The sequence below is a fragment of the Babylonia areolata genome, chromosome 31, assembly GCF_041734735.1.
Source record: "Babylonia areolata isolate BAREFJ2019XMU chromosome 31, ASM4173473v1, whole genome shotgun sequence".
Taxonomy (NCBI): domain Eukaryota; kingdom Metazoa; phylum Mollusca; class Gastropoda; order Neogastropoda; family Buccinidae; genus Babylonia; species Babylonia areolata.
This window is the reverse complement of record NC_134906.1, coordinates 13,644,959-13,662,458: the sequence shown is the minus strand read 5'-3', so window position 1 is coordinate 13,662,458 and position 17,500 is coordinate 13,644,959.

Here is a 17,500-nt window from a genome sequence, read left to right as displayed (position 1 = left end):
CGCAACGCAACGCAACGCAACGCAACGCAACGCAACGCAACGCAACACAACACAACACAACACATATAACTCAGTGCAGTGCAACACAACACAACACAACACAACGCAACGCAACGCAACGCAACGCAACGCAACGCAACGCAACGCAACGCAACACAACACAACATATATAACTCAGTGCAGTGCAATGCAACACAACACAACACAACACAACGCAACACAACACAACGCAACGCAACGCAACACAACATATATAACTCAGTGCAGTGCAATGCAACACAACACAACACAGCACAACACAACACAACGCAACGCAACACAACATATATAACTCAGTGCAGTGCAATGCAATACAACACAACGCAACACAACGTAACGCAACACAACACAACATATATAACGCAGTGCAACACAACACAACACAACACAACACACATGTTCAGAGGTCCAGTTCGTGTCATGGGCATGTTGACCCCCTGAATCAGATCGTGCAAGCTGACCGTGGTTAGACTGTACGAACTTTGGAGTTTTGAGGACAAGCGGCTTAAATCGTTTGTCACTGGAGTGCGCGCGCGCGTGTGTGTGTGTATGTGTGTGTGTGTGTGTGTGTGTGTGTGTGTGTGTGTGTGTGTGTGTGTGTGTGTGTGTGTGAAACAAAGAAAAGTCGCGTCATTCAAGATCACAAGATAATTTATTGTCCTTAAGTGGAGATGCTTGGTGTGGTGGTACACAGTTAAATGCTATATAGTACAAATACAGACATACATAAGCCATTCAGCTGATTTGCATCCGCTCAGAAGCACACAAATCTCAGCTTCATCAAATATCTATGCGTCCGCCATTAGTCTCTATTTCACACTCGTTATAAAAAAAAAAAATCACTAAAAACATGTAAAACGACCTTCAAATATAAGCAAGTAGGTTACAATAATAAATAAGCCCCAAAATCAAGGAGAGTTTATAACATGGATGTATCAAATAATCAAATACATAATAATGGCAACAACAATAACAATATCAATAATAGTAATAATGATAATGATGATGATAATAACAATAGTAATGATAACCACAACAGTAATAATAATAACAACAATGATACTTCTTCTTCTTCTGCGTTCGTGGGCTGCAACTCCCACGTTCACTCGCATACACACGAGTGGGCTTTTACGTGTATGACCGTTTTTACCCCGCCATATACGCAGCCATACTCCGTTTTCGGGGGTGTGCATGCTGGGTATGTTCTTGTTTCCATAACCCACCGAACGCTGACATGGATTACGGGATCTTTAACGTGCGTATTTGATCTTCTGCTTGCATATACACACGAAGGGGGTTCAGGCACTAGCAGGTCTGCACATATGTTGACCTGGGAGACCGTAAAAATCTCCACCCTTCACCCACCAGGCGCCGTCACCGTGATTCGAACCCGGGACCCTCAGATTGACAGTCCAACGCTTTAACCACTTGGCTATTGCGCCCGTCACAACAATGATACAACCACTGCCACTACTACTACCGCCACAATCACCACCACCGCTTCAACTACCAATAATAATAATAATAAATGAATGAATAAATGAAGACTCCTTGTCCTATTCTAAAAAAACTAGGCACACCCTGGGATTAAAATACAACACTCAATACCTAAAATCTAACAACAGTAATAAGACTACAGTATTCACACACACACACACACACACACACACACACACACACACACACACAGACACACACACACACACACACACACACACACACACAGACACACACAGACACACACACACACACACACAACGTTATCTAAGCTTGAGATGAAGAAGAATAAATCAATAATACACAATGAAAAATAAAATATGCACAGTCGTAGACACACACATAATTATGTATGTAGTATTTCCTAAACAAAGTAAGAATAAATTAGTAATACATGATGAAAAATATGAAAAAATAAGCACAGTCAGTATAATGTCAGACTTACAGTTTGAAAAATATAGAAAAAAAGCGCAATCTAAAAACAAACATAATCAGCATCTAAGACTTTTGGTTAAAGACAAAACATGGTAAATGGAATTTTCTCGTCGAGGACACAACACCATGTTCTGAAAAACAAACAGGGGAATCTTCTTCTTCTTCTTCTGCGTTCACTCGTATGCACACGAGTGGGCTTTTACGTGTATGACCGTTTTTACCCCGCCATGTAGGCAGCCATACTCCGTTTTCGGGGGTGTGCCTGCTGGGTATCTTCTTGTTTCCATAACCCACCGAACGCTGACATGGATTACAGGATCTTTAACGTGCGTATTTGATCTTCTGCTTGCATATACACACGAAGGGGGTTCAGGCACTAGCAGGTCTGCACATATGTTGACCTGGGAGATCGTAAAAATCTCCACCCTTTACCCACCAGGCACCGTCACCGTGATTCGAACCCGGGACCCGTCAGATTGACAGTCCAACGCTTTAACCACTCGGCTATTGCGCCCGTCAAACAGGGGAATCGAACCCTGAACCCTGGTGAACACTGGATCTGAACTCCAACGCCTAGCTGCTTCTGCCGAGGCTTCCCCCTTCAAAGGAATACATTTTAACTCTCTCCATACGAACGGCGAAAGAGGACGACGTTAACAGCGTTTCACCCCAATTACCATCATCAAAATATTGCAAGCGGAAGGCTCTTATACTAAAGAGGTGATGTTGACAAAGAATACCACAGTTCTGACGACGGAAGCTAAAGGTTGGGTCATTCAGACACCCACTGGACATCCGAGTGGTCTGCGTAGAGGAGAAGAGAGGGCTGGCTGTACTGAGTGAGTTAACATGATTCAGCTCACACACAAACGAAACTGGTAAATCGATCATAAAGCTACATTTTTTTTTATCACTGGTGGATCAAACTATTAAAGGCAAGATGATGAGTAACAGCGAAGTTGATCTGTCTGACAATCTGTCAGTCAGTCTGTCTGTCTGTTTGTCGCTCTGTCACTCTGTCTGTATATCTCTCTCTTTCTCACACACTCTCTCTCTCTCACTTTCTCTCGAATTCACATATGTTCTCTCACCGTCTCGATCTCTCATTTACTTTGTGTGACTGAGCCATATCTTGTGACGCGCATTGAATAAATTCAGATTTGGTGTTTCCGATGTCGCCTTTCATCAGATAGATTCCTGGCCATCGCATATGAAACCGCCAAACGCCCTGCTCAGGCATTGAGAGAGAGGGGGTGGGAGAGGGGGAGAGAGAGAGAGAGAGAGAAAGAGAGAAAGAGAGAGAGAGAGGAGGAGGGAGAGAGAGGGAGAGAGAGAGGTGGGAGAGAGATGGGGGAGAGAGGGGAGGGAGAGAGAGAGAGGGGGCGAGAGAGAGAGAGGGGGGGAGACAGGGGGAGAGAGAGAGGGGGGAGAGAGAGAGGGGGTGGAGAGAGAGAGGGGGAAGAGAGTGAGAGAGAGAGAGGTGGGGGAGAGAGGGGAGGGAGTGAGAGAGAGGGGGCGAGAGAGAAAGGGGGGAGAGACAGGGGGAGAGAGGGGGGAGAGAGAGAGAGGGGGGGAGAGAGAGAGAGAGGTGGGAGAGAGATTGGGGACAGAGGGGAGGGAGAGAGAGGGGGGAGAGACAGGGAGAGAGAGAGGGGGGAGAGAGGGGAGAGAGTGAGAGAGAGGGGGAGAGAGGGGGGAGAGAGAGGGGGGAGAGAGACGGGGAGAGAGAGGGGGGAAGAGAGAGAGAGGGGGAGAGAGTGAGAGGGGGGAGAGAGAGGGGGAGAGAGTGAGAGAGGAGAGAGAGAGAGGGGGCGAGAGAGAGAGGGGGGAGAGACAGGGGGAGAGAGGGGAGAGAGAAAGAGAAGGGGAGAGAGAGAGAGGGGGGAGAGACAGGGGGAGAGAGGGGAGGGAGTGAGAGAGAGGGGGCGAGAGAGAGAGGGGGGAGAGAGACAGGGGGAGAGAGGGGAGAGAGAGAGAGAGGGGGGGAGAGAGAGAGAGAGGTGGGAGAGAGATGGGGGAGAGAGGGGAGGGAGAGACAGGGGGGAGAGACAGGGAGAGAGAGGGGGGGGGAGAGAGGGGGGGAGAGAGAGAGAGGTGGGAGAGAGATAGGGGAGAGAGGGGAGGGAGAGACAGGGGGGAGAGACAGGGAGAGAGAGGGGGGGAGAGAGGGGGGAGAGAGAGAGAGGTGGGAGAGAGATGGGGGAGAGAGGGGAGGGAGTGAGAGAGAGGGGGCGAGAGAGGGAGGGGGGAGAGAGAGGAGGAGAGAGAGGGGGGGAAGAGGGAGAGAGGTAGGAGAGAGAGGGGAGGGAGTCAGAGAGAGGGGGAGAGGGGGGGTGGAAAGAGTGAGGGGGGAGAGTGAGAGAGAGAGAGAGGTGGGTGAGAGATGGGGGAGAGAGGGGAGGGAGGGAGAGAGAGGGAGCGAGAGAGAGAGGGGGAGAGAGAGAGAGAGGTGGGAGAGAGATGGGGGAGAGAGGGGAGGGAGAGAGAGGGGGGAGAGACAGGGAGAGAGAGAGGGGGGAGAGAGGGGGGAGAGAGAGGGGGGGGAGAGAGACGGGGAGAGAGAGGGGGGAAGAGAGAGAGAGGGGGAGAGAGTGAGAGGGGGGAGAGAGAGGGGGAGAGAGTGAGAGAGAGAGAGAGAGAGAGAGAGAGAGAGAGAGAGAGAGAGAGAGAGAGAGAGAGAATGAACGAACGGAGGAACCAAGAACGAACAAACGAACTTATCTTTTTTTTTTTTTTTTTTTTTTTTGTAAGGGAAGTGGAATAAGTATCTTTCTCTAGCTGACCTGTTCATCATCATGGGATTTGGAAGACATCATACTTAAAATGCTCTCTCTCTCTCTCTCTCTCTCTCTCTAGCTGACCATGGGATTTGAAAGACATAATAGCTTAAATGATCTCTGTCTCTCTCTGTGTCTGTGTCTCTCGTCTCTCTCTGTTATGACCAAATTATCACAAATGGGTTTGGAAGACACAATACTTTAAAATGTTCTCTCTCTCTCTCCCTCCCTCCCTCACTCTCTCTCTCCCCCTCTCTCTCTAGCTGACCAACGTATTACCATGGGATTTGGAAGACATAATAGCTTACATGATCTCTGTTTCTCTCTGTGTCACTGTCTTTCTCTGTGTCTTTCTCTGTGTCTCTGTCTCTCTTTCCAGCTGACCAGTTTATCACCATGGGGTTTGGAAGACATGATAATTTAAATGTTCTCTCTCTCTCTCTCTCTCTCTCTCTCTCTTTCACTCCTCCCCCCCCTCCCCACCCCAACCCCTCTCTCTCACTCTCTCTAGCTGACCTATTTATGACCTTGGCATTTGGAAGATAATAATAGTTTTAACTCTCTCTCTCTCTCTCTCTCTCTCTCTCTCTCTCTCTCTCTCTCCCTCCACCTCCATCATTATGAAATTCTAATCTTTGCCACGAACTGTTCACGCCAGATAGAACGTGCACAGTGTGTCACGGTGTGACAAAAGCCACGCACCTTCCGGTAAGGGGCCGTCACTCTTGCACGCGCACGTGACCGAGTGAGCCGCTTCGCAGCCTTGACCCTTGCTCGTGCTGTCTAGCCACGTCACTGAGCTGGCATGACCCGCTTCAGGGGTCAACCAACGTGCACAGGACACGAACTGGAACTCTGAAGATTTGTGTTGTGTTGTGTTGTGTTGTGTTGTGTTGTTTTGTGTTGTGTTGTGTTGTGTTGTATGGTATTGTATTATATTGCTTTGCATTGTATACTATTGTATTATGTTGTATTGTATTGCATTATATTGTGTTGAGATATGTTGTATTGTAGTGTATTGTGTTGAGATGTATTGACTGGATTGTATTGAACTGCATTGTATCGTATTGTGTATGGTGTTGTGTTGTATTGCATTGCATTGTATTACATTATATTGTGTTGTGATATGTTGTATTGCAGTGCATTGTATTGCATTGCATTGTATTGTATTGTATTGTATTGCATTGCATTGTTTTGCATTGTATTGTATTGGGTTGAGATGCGTTGTTTTGCATCGTATTGTATCGTCATTGCATTGCACTGCATTGCGTTACATTGTATTGTATTGTATTATATAGTATTGTATAAACGATGATTACCTTCTGTTACATCATAATTTTCTCTGTGTGGAAACAGGGCTGCTCTTAGGAGAGTGCATCGAGCCACTTTCTTCTTCTTCTTTTATTTTATTTATTTATTTATTTATTTTTATCCCCTGTCTGTGGGTGTATTTGTTTTACTACCCCAAAAAGTGAATCTTTCTTCAACGCTTCGCCAGGAACAATGCTTTCGTGACCTGTCTCACCCGCGAAAGACTATTGGCCTACAGATCATGGACTCACGTTGCTTCAGAAGTCACGTAAAAACCTCACATCAAAAAGCAAACAAAACAACAACAACAACAACAACAACAACAAGAGAACAAAGCAGAAGCTTTATCATTTTGTCATCATCACCATCATCATTTGAAACCTTCATAATTATTGTTTCGGAAGACTTGTTCGGTGCAATATATCTTATCGATCTATTCTTGTGTGTGTGTGTGTGTGTGTGTGTGTGTGTGTGTGTTGGAGCTCATGTACGTTTATATGTATTTGACTGTGCTTTCATATCTGTGAAACTGCATGTTTGGTGCATATCTGTTATGCATGTGTGGGTGTATGTGTGAATATGTGTGTCGTCATGTTTTACATTTATTTGCTTATTTATCATCATTGTTGTCTTATTTATTTATTTATTATTATTATTATTATTTTATTATTATTATTTTCATTACTACTACCTTTTTTTATATCATAATTATTATTTATTTATTTATTTATGTAAGCTCTTATATATATATATATATATATTTTTTTTTTTTCCTCAAGGCCTGACTAAGCGCGTTGGGTTACGCTGCTGGTCAGGCATCTGCTTGGCAGATGTGGTGTAGCGTATATGGATTTGTCCGAACGCAGTGACGCCTCCTTGAGCTACTGAAACTGAAACTCTTGTCTGAAGCTATTAATTAAAAAATTTTTTTTTTTTTTTTTTACAGCGCTTGCTTCATGTATTTTGTAAACTCAAGGTAAGTGTTTCCAGTTCGAGATGTTTGTTAAAGCATTTAGCAAAAATCTGTTTGTAGTACTTTTTTTTTTTCTTTCTTTAATTTCAGCTGCCGCAGCGTCTTGTAAACCGAAAAAGTGTCATATGATCTATTCTTATCTGAATCGATTTTATACTCTCTCTCTGTCTCTGTCTCTCTCTGTTTATATATTTATTGTTTCCAGTATGTATCCGCAGCGTCTTGTAAACCGAAAAAATGTCATATGATCTATTCTTATCTGAATCGATTTTATACTCTCTCTCTCTGTCTCTGTTTATATATTTATTGTCTCCAGTAAGTATCTAACTGTAACATATTTAATTAAGAAGCTTGTGACAGAATCTGGGAATTCTATCTTTTTTTTCTTTCTTTCTTTTTTGTGAAAATAATAGTGCCCTACCCGTCCAATGCAAAAAAAAAAAAAAAAAAGAAGAAAGAGTGAGAGAGAGAGAGAGAGAGAGGGAAGAAGAAGAAGAAGAAGAAGAAAAGGAGCCATATCTGTTTTCGTACGTTGGATAGATTTTTTGACTCACTTGTGTAAACAAAGTGAGTCTATGTTTTAACTCTCTCCGTACGAACGGCGAAAGAGACGACGTTAACAGCGTTTAACCCCAATTACCATCATCAAAATATTGCAAGAGGAAGGCTCTTATACTGAAGAGGTGAATGTTGACAAAGAATACCACAATTCTTACGACGGAAGCTAAAGGTTGGGTCATTCAGACAACCACTGGACATCCGAGGGGTCTGTGTAGAGGAGAAGAGAGGACTGGCCGTACTGAGTGAGTTAATCCGGTGTTCGGTTGTCTCTCTCTGTGTGTGGTAAACTTTAACATTGCCATTTTCTCTGCAAATACTTTGTCAGTTGACACCAAATTAGGCATAAAAATCGGAAAAATTCAGTTCTTTCCAATCATCTTGTTTAAAACAATAATGTACCTCTGGGATGGGCACAAAAAAATAAAAGAAGAAGCCAAATTATATCCAAACTGCATTTACTGTTATATATATACTTTTTTTTATTCTCTAAACTTGGCACTTTAATCTAATATTCTGACACAACAACAAGAGCAGTCATTATTATCATTTTTTGTTTAAACAGGAAGTTCTTTTGCTAAGCATGGAAGTTATATTTATTTTGCAAACGTTTTGGTACAGGTAGTAAAAAAGGGAAATTAATCTGCAATTAATCCTAGGGGACTTAATTTGCTTTAAACCGATCTTTCTCATCTTAAACATTACATTTTGAAATTATACTCAATACATAAAAAGCTTGTGTGTTTTACTCTCAGTGTACAGGACTTTCACAATGTTCATTCGCCCAAGTGGTCTTTTTCGGAAAATACTAAAATCAATACGACGAGTGGACTTTATAGATCTATTGGCTGAGCCCTGAAGGTCATGGGCAAAAATCAATTGCGTACACATATTTATATACATTCAAAGCGCGTGCTCATATTCTTCGCGAACGCGTACGACGCCATTTTGTTTCAAGTTGTTGACCTGCCTGTTCAATCCTATATTCAATGGACAATACACGATAACATGTGATGGAAAGTTGGAGAAGGAAACAGTTAAATATTTATTCAGATAAAGATTTGTGAACGCCTCATCATTTACTGGATTATGCCCCAAACTGCCATAAAAATATCCACAGAATCAGTCGGAATTCAAAGTTAAAAATAATAAGCCATGTGAGTTAATACCCTTGAATTGATGAAACGTAAAAATTTCCAGTCTTGACTTTTCTCAAAATGAAATCCTTTTCACTTCATAAGACGTTTAGAAGTACTCGTACTTGGCTCTACGTGTTATTAGTTTAACAAAATTCTCAATTTTCATATCAACTTTAAAACTATAAAACTAGAATGAACATAAAAGAGAAATTGAATCGACCGTGTCAACCGGGTGTAACTAACTGAAACTTGTACATCTATCTAGATCCAGAGAAAACGGCTAAATGTTACAGTGTGACTGCGGCGATAGCCACGTCTCCTTTACCGCGGACTTAAAAAGAATTTTTAATTGCTCTTAAAGATTTTTTGAATGCCCAAGATACACCAGAATAATATGATTTAAACAGTGTTCTCACCGCGAATACCGCAATCGATTTATCGCCCTTTAAAAAAGCATGTTTAAATATTATATTTTTGAACGTCAGTTAAGGAGCCACGATAGTGTAATGGGTAAGACAATTTCTTCTCACCCGAACACGTGGAGTTCGAATCTGCCGTTAGGACTTTTTTTTTCTCTTTTTCTTTTAACCTGAAGCTTTATAATAACAAATACAGAACACATTTTAACGATTAGATTTTTTTTTTTTTTTAAAGTGTATCACAAGTGAGTCTTGAAGGCCTTTGCCTCTCTTGTTGTTGTTGTAGTTGTTGTTTTCGGCTTCACATCTGTGATTTTTATTTTTATTTATTTATTAATTTATTTATTTATTATTTTAGTACTGTATTCTCTTTCGCGGTGAGTTAAAGACGTACTCGGGAGGACCCCGGAACAGAGGACAGGAACGTAAGCGTTGGAAGGACTTGTGATCCTCAATAGTGGAGAAAATTCTGGCGACTGTGCCGTGATCCGAACCAGTGCGCTCAGATTCTTTCGCTTCCTAGGCGAACGCGTTACCTCTACGCCGTCACTCCACATAATGACACTTAATGATAGAATGGCACTTTAGTCAGATCCCCCCCTCCCCCTCCCCCCCCCCTCCTCCAGCCCCCCCCCCCCCCCCTCCCCCCCTCCCGTCCCCCTCGCACTCCATCCAGGTGTGAAGAAATGGGTAGGTACCAGACTTCCGGTTTAGGGAAGGTTCACACGGCTTGGAAGGAGGACTGCTGTGCCTTGCTGGCCTTAAATAAATGATAATCATGCCACCCCCGAAAACGGAGTATGGCTGCCTACATGGCGGGGTTAAAAACGGTCATACACGTAAAAGCCCACTCGTGTACATACGAGTGACGGGCGCAATAGCCGAGTGGTTAAAGCGTTGGACTGTCAATCTGAGGGTCCTGGGTTCGAATCACGGTGACGGCGCCTGGTGGGTGAAGGGTGGAGATTTTTACGATCTCCCAGGTCAACATATGTGCAGACCTGCTAGTGCCTGAACCCCCTTCGTGTGTATATGCAAGCAGAAGATCAAATACGCACGTTAAAGATCCTGTAATCCATGTCAGCGTTCGGTGGGTTATGGAAACAAGAACATACCCAGCATGCACACCCCCGAAAACGGAGTATGGCTGCCTACATGGCGGGGTTAAAAACGGTCATACACGTAAAAGCCCACTCGTGTACATACGAGTGAACGTGGGAGTTGCAGCCCACGAACGAACGAACGAAGAAGAAGAAGAAGAAGAAGAAGGGGAAAGAAGAATTATGCCGAGCTCTTAGACACAGTGGATATGAATTCATGTGAATGCCCAGATGAGTGGCCGTTATTGGCTATAGGACGTTTAACATTGTCACTATCCTGTCACCGCCCCGAAAAGCGCTGCCATTGTTATCATTATTAATAGTTGTTATATTTATTATCATTTTTATTATCATTATCATCATCATCATCATCATTATTATTATTATTATCGTGTTGTTGTTGTTGTTATTGTTGTCGTCGTCGTCGTCATCATCATTATTATTATTATTATTATTATTATTATTAGAATAGAGTAGAATATGTCTTTATTACCAAGTGTACCAGGGTCACAAGGAATATTGGGGGGGGGGGGGATAGTACATAACAAGATACGAACATAAATCGAACATCATACACAAACACGGATACAGTAGAAATAAGATACATACAAGTGCATATCAAAATGAACACTTGTGCATACTCACGCATGCACGCACTGCACACACACACACACACACACACACACACACACACACACACACACACACACACACAGAGGTTTGAACAGAAGCTGCATATTAAATGTGGATGGGGCTGATGACTAGATATTCAGGTAGATGGTTGTTGATTGCACAATTCTATTTATCACACTGGATTTATTATTATTATTATTATTATTATTATTATTGTTGTTGTTGTTGTTGTTGTTGTTGTCGTCATCATCATTATTATTATTATTATTATTGTTGTTGTTGTTGTGGTGGTGGTGTATTATTATTATTATCATTATTATTATTATTATTATTATCTTCATCCTTATCATTAGTAGTAGTAGTATTGCTACTGCTTCTAACCCACAAGAGCCTATACATGAAATAAAAAAAAGTGATGGTCTAGAGGTAACGCGTCCGCATAGGAAGCGAGAGAATCTGAGCGCGCTGGTTCGAATCACACCGGCAGTCGCCAGAATTTTCTCCACCTCCACTAGACCTTGAGTGGTGGTCTGGACGCTAGTCATTCGGATGAGACGATAAACCGATGTCCCGTGTGCAGCATGCGTTTAGCGCACGCGAAAGAACCCACGGCAACAAAAGGGTTGTCCCTGGTAAATCCTATAGAAAAATCCACTTCGATAGGAAAAAAAATAAAAAAAATTGCAGGCAGAAACAAAAGGACAAATTAAAGGGTGGCGCTGTAGTATAGCGACGCGCTCTCCCTGGGGAGAGCAGCCCGAATTTCACACAGAGAAATCTGTTGTGGCAAAAAAAAAAAGAAGAGTAATACAATACAAAACTTCTTCTTCTTTGTTCGTGGACTGCAGACTACTACTACTACTACACACGAACACACACACACACACACACAAACACACATAACAAACAAACAAACAAACACACACACACACACACATAACACACACACGCACACACACATAACACACACACACACACACATAACAAACACACACACACACACACCCACACACACACACACACACACACACACACACAAAGAAAGAGAGAACTCCATAACTTGCATCCTTCCCAGCCTCCACGTAAATCAATACCTAGACAACTTCGCAGCGAGTTATAAACAGCCTGCGTGGGAGTGCCAGACTTGCAGGCCGAGCCACTCCTGTCAACGATGGTTTTCAATGTATGATTGTAGAAAATAAACGATCAGTACAGCATACTGGACTTTTTTAAATAGTTTATTTCGGAGCAGGAGGAATCCTTAATAGACAGAATAATGATTTAAAAGAAACAAAACAAACCGAAACATTCCAAAAAAAAAAAGAGGAAAAAAAGAGAGGGTGAAAATGTTATCGTAAAAATTGCGTTGAAAGTTTATTAAGTGTACTACACACACACATTCGCTGTGCAGCGCGCGCACGCACTGCGCACCACACGACATATACACACGCTCGCGCGACGGTACACACACACGGACACACAGACACACACAGACACACACACACACACAGACACACACACACACACATGCTCGCGCACTCACATTTACAGACACGAACACACACACTCGACTCGCACACACATCGTGTGATACCACTTACTGTGAAAACGCGTTGAAAGAACGAACAAACAGAAACACAGACAGACAGACATACAGGCTAACTCTCTCTCTCTCTATTTCTTTTTTTTCTCTCCCTCACTCAGACATACATATAGACAGACAGGCTAACATTCTCTCTATATATTTCTCTTTTTCGCTCTCTCACTCACTCACTCAGACAGACAGACAGACACACACACACCGTGGCACACACACACACACACACACACACACACACACACACACCGTGGCACACACACACACACACACACACACACACACACACACACACACCGTGGCACACACACACACACACACACACACACACACACACACACAAAGACAACACGACACGATCTCTTCTAGAAGCAGGATCAACAAACGACAACATAGTCATCAAATCACACAATGAAACGTGAGACAAGTTCGCAAAAGGTTTGAAGCGACAGAGAGAGAGACACAGAGAGAGAGAGAGAGACAGAGACAGAGAGAGAGGCACAGAGAGAGAGAGAGAAAGCGAAAGAGAGAGAGGGTGAGGCAGGCAGACAGAGAGAGACAGAGGCAGAGAGAGACACACAGATACAGATACAGAGACAGACAGACAGACAGACAATCACACAGACGGACAGAGAAAATCGGAGACACAGAGAGAGAGAGAGAGAGAGAGAGAGAGAGAGAGAGAGAGAGACAGACAGACAGACAGACAGACAGACAGAGACAGAGACAGAGACAGAGAGACAGACAGAGAGACAGACAGACAGACAGAAAGACAGTTACAGAGAGGGACAGAGACAGAGAGAGACACACAGAGACACAGAGAGAGAGAGAGAGAGAGAGAGAGACAGACAGACAGACACAGAGGGAGCGCGCGCGCGAGAGAGAGAGAGATAAAGATATACAGATATACAGAGAAAGAATGAAGATATACAGAGAAAGAAAGAGAGAGGTTGTCAGACGAAAGGCAGACAGACAGACAGACAGACAGACAGACACACACACACACACACAAACAAACAAACACACACACACACCGACACACAAATACACACACAACACACACGAACACACACACAACACAACACAACACAACACACACACACAAGCAATAACGAGAAAGTCTTATTCCACTTTCTTCATCATCTTTCCTCTCTCCTGCAAGTCACTGTATATGTATGTGCTGGAGGTCATTCACCTTCACAAAACCGACTTCCCCCCCCCCCCCCCCTCCACCCTTTCCCTTCCTCGCAACCCTCTCTCCGCGATACCCTACCCCCCCCCCCCACCCCCATACCCTCCATCCCCACAGCCCTCCTCACCTACCCCCCCCCTTACCCCCCACCACCACCCCCTTCTTTGCTTTTTTTTGTTGTTGTTGTTGTTGTCTTTTCAGTTTTTCTCTTTTCTCTCACTCCAAACAAAAATTCCCCCAACCCAACCCTAGCCCTATACTAGCCCCCTCAACACTTCCACTTCCATCTGTCTTCTCTGCTTACTTCACCATCCCTACTATACTAGCTTTCCACCTCCTTTCTCCATTTACGTTTTCTTTTTCTTTTTTTTTTCTTTCTACTTCTTCTTCTTCTTTTGTTGTTGTTGTTGTTGTTGCTGAGATCATAAACAAGCTAAAAGGAAAGAAGAAAAAATAAGAAAGAAAATAAAAAAAAGGAAAAAAAAAAATATAGGAAGAAAGAAGGAGAAATCTCTTCTCCCCCCCCCCCTAACACCCCCCACCCTTCCCTCTCCTCCTCCCCCCCCCCCCCCCGCCCTTTCTCTTCCCTCTTCTTAACTGAAGTGTCACTGTATCGCTTGTTAGCCAGAAGACATCTTCCATTTCGTTTGGTTGCTATCTGTGTTTTGTCTGTTCATGTCAGGCAGAGAAATTGGGTGAAACTGATTGGGGAGTGAGGGGCGTGGCGGGGTGTGGGTGTGTGTGTGTGGGGGGGGGGGGGGCGTGAGGGGTAGGGGAGAGGATATGGAGGGATGCCGAGGAGATGTATGGGGGGCTGGTGGGGGGGGGCAGGGCAGGTGGGGGCGGGGGGGGGGGGGCAGGAGGAGGGAAAGGGGGGGTGGGGCAGGGTTGCAGGGGGTTGGGGTTGGTGGGTGGGTGCGGGGGAAGGGGGAGGGGGAGTGGGCGTGTTGGTGGGGGTGGGGTGGTCGAGGAGGTGGGAGGGAAGGTAGGAAGTTGGCAGCAGAAGGGTTAATCAAGATGCTCATCTGCCAACACAGAGAATCAAGTGATACGAGGGGTTTGGGTTCGAATCCCGCTCTACCCGCCCTTTTCTGTCCAGTTTGACTGGGAAATCAAACTGAGAGTCTACTCTCTCTCTCTCTCTCTCTCTCTCTCTCTCCCCTCCCCCTCTCTCTCCCTTTCTTTCGCTCGCTCGCACGCACGCCGGCTTGCTTGCTCGACGGCAGCTGATCAAATGAGGATGCAAACAATAGTTCGGCCGACTGAAATGGTCCATTTTAGGGCTGAATACAGTATTTGTTCTTAATTGAAACCAGTCACGCACGCACTCACGCACGCACGCACGCAAGCACACACACACACACGCGCGCGCACACACACACACGCACACACAAAGGACAACAACACCAACAAACAAACAAAGTAATAACCACACAAAATAATTACAAACTGATTATATCATTTTTCCGCTTTGGGGGCATTCCCCTAAATGCCTCAGCCCAGTCATTCATGTGCTCGTACTGAGGAAGGTCCCATAAAAATGTGGTTGAACATGCGTGGATCTTATTATTATTATTATTATTATTATTATTATTATTAATTTTTTAAATTTATTCACTTTTTTAAAAATATTTCTTTACCTATTATAAAAAAGATAATTTTTTGTGCTTTTTCTTCCTAAACAAACAAACCACAAAAAACAACAACAAACAAACAAACAAACACAAAAAACAAAACAAAGGGAAAAAAAGAAGAAAAAGACAAATATGACGTGTAGTTTTATACGGAGAAATATAACCTTCTGTGACATGTGACAGAGAGAGAGAGAGAGAGAAAAAAAAAAGAAAGAATAAGAGAGATAATAAACTACTGCATCATTGTCCCAACCCTTTCAGTGTCTGGTTGGGTGGATGGTTTGAAGTATTAAGAAATAACAACAAAAAAAAAATAACAACAACAACAACAACAACAATAACAACAACTAAACCTCAGAATTTTTCCCTTTAACACTGTAACAGTCACCCCCGAAAACGGAGTATGGCTGCCTACATGGCGGGGTAAAAAAACGGTCATACACGCCGCAAAAGTCCACTCGTGTACATAGGAGTAAACGTGGGAGTTACAACCCACGAACGATGGAGAAGAAGAAGGAGGAGGAGGAGAAGGAGAAGAAGGAGGAGGAGGAGGAGGAGGAGAAGGAGGAGGAGGAGAAGAAGAAGAAGAAGGAGGAGGAGGAGAAGGAGAAGAAGGAGGAGGAGGAGAAGGAGAAGAAGGAGGAGGAGGAGAAGAAGAAGAAGGAGGAGGAGGAGAAGAAGGAGGAGGAGGAGAAGAAGAAGAAGGAGGAGGAGGAGAAGGAGAAGAAGGAGGAGGAGGAGGAGGAGAAGGAGAAGAAGGAGGAGGAGGAGAAGAAGAAGAAGGAGGAGGAGGAGAAGGAGAAGAAGGAGGAGGAGGAGAAGAAGGAGGAGAAGAAGAAGAAGAAGAAGAAGGAGGAGGAGGAGGAGAAGAAGAAGAAGAAGAAGAAGAAACCGAGTCAGCTGCAAGCACTTAAAAAAAGAAAAAAAAAAAAAAAAAAAAAAAAAAAACAGAACAAATAACTCAAAACTTATCTTTATGCTGTAGCAGAGTCAACTGCAAGCACAATAACAACAGCAACAAAAATATAATAATAATGATAATGATAATAATAACACAAATCAAAACAAAAATACTCAAAATTTTGTCCTTATAAATTGGAGCAGAGTCATTTTCCAGGAAAAAACAACAACAAACAAACAAACAAACAAATAAGCACAAATACCAATCACAAAACAAAACAAACAAACAAACAAACAAAAAACAAAACAAAAACAAAAACAACAACAAACAAACAACCCCCCCAAAAAAACAACAACAACAACAACAACAAAAAAACACAAACAAAAACACCAACCCCCCCCCCCCTCCTCACTCAGAACCTGTCCTTAGATTTCAACAGAATCAGCTGCAAAGCGGAGGGATGATGGATAAGTAAGGATGCTCAGGAAACGTAAGTGGCTTTGGGGGGGGGGGGGGGGGGGAAGAAAAAAAAACAGAAAAAAAACAAACAGATGCGCATGCGTCACTAATGGCTCACTTCCTTCCTTCGTGTTCAGCGAATTATGAAGTAAGGGGAGGTGGGTTACAGTAGTGGCGCTCGTTGCTTTTACTACTACTACTATACTACTACTACTATACTACTACTACTACTTTTCGATAGGAAAAGCAAATAAAACCGCACGCAGGAAAAAATACAAAAAAAAAAAAAAAAAAAAAAAAAAGAACGAAAAAAAATGGGTGGCGCTGTAGTGTAGCGACGTGCTCTCCCTGGGGAGAGCAGCCCGAATTTCACACAGAGAAATCTGTTGTGATAAAAAGAAATACAAATACAAATACAAATACTACTACAACTTCTACTACTACTACTACTACTACTATTATTAATATCATTACTAGTACTAGTACTACTACTACTACTACTACTACATGATAGTATTTATATAGCGCTGAATCTTGTGCAGAGACAAATCTAAGCGCTTTCACACCAGTCATTCACACGCATGCATCACTCTAAAACTGAAGAAACTGAAGACAAGGAAGAGGTAGGGGAGGGAGGCTGTCTTGTGAAGAGGTGGGTTTTAAGGCCAGACTTGAGAAAGAGCTGAGTGCTGCTACTACTACTACTACTATTATCATCATTATTATCATTACTACTACTACTACTTGTATATTATTATTATTATTATCATTTAGTTGTTGTTGTTTAGATCATTGCTTCGTCTTTGACACACGTGTGCAACCAAACTGACTCAATG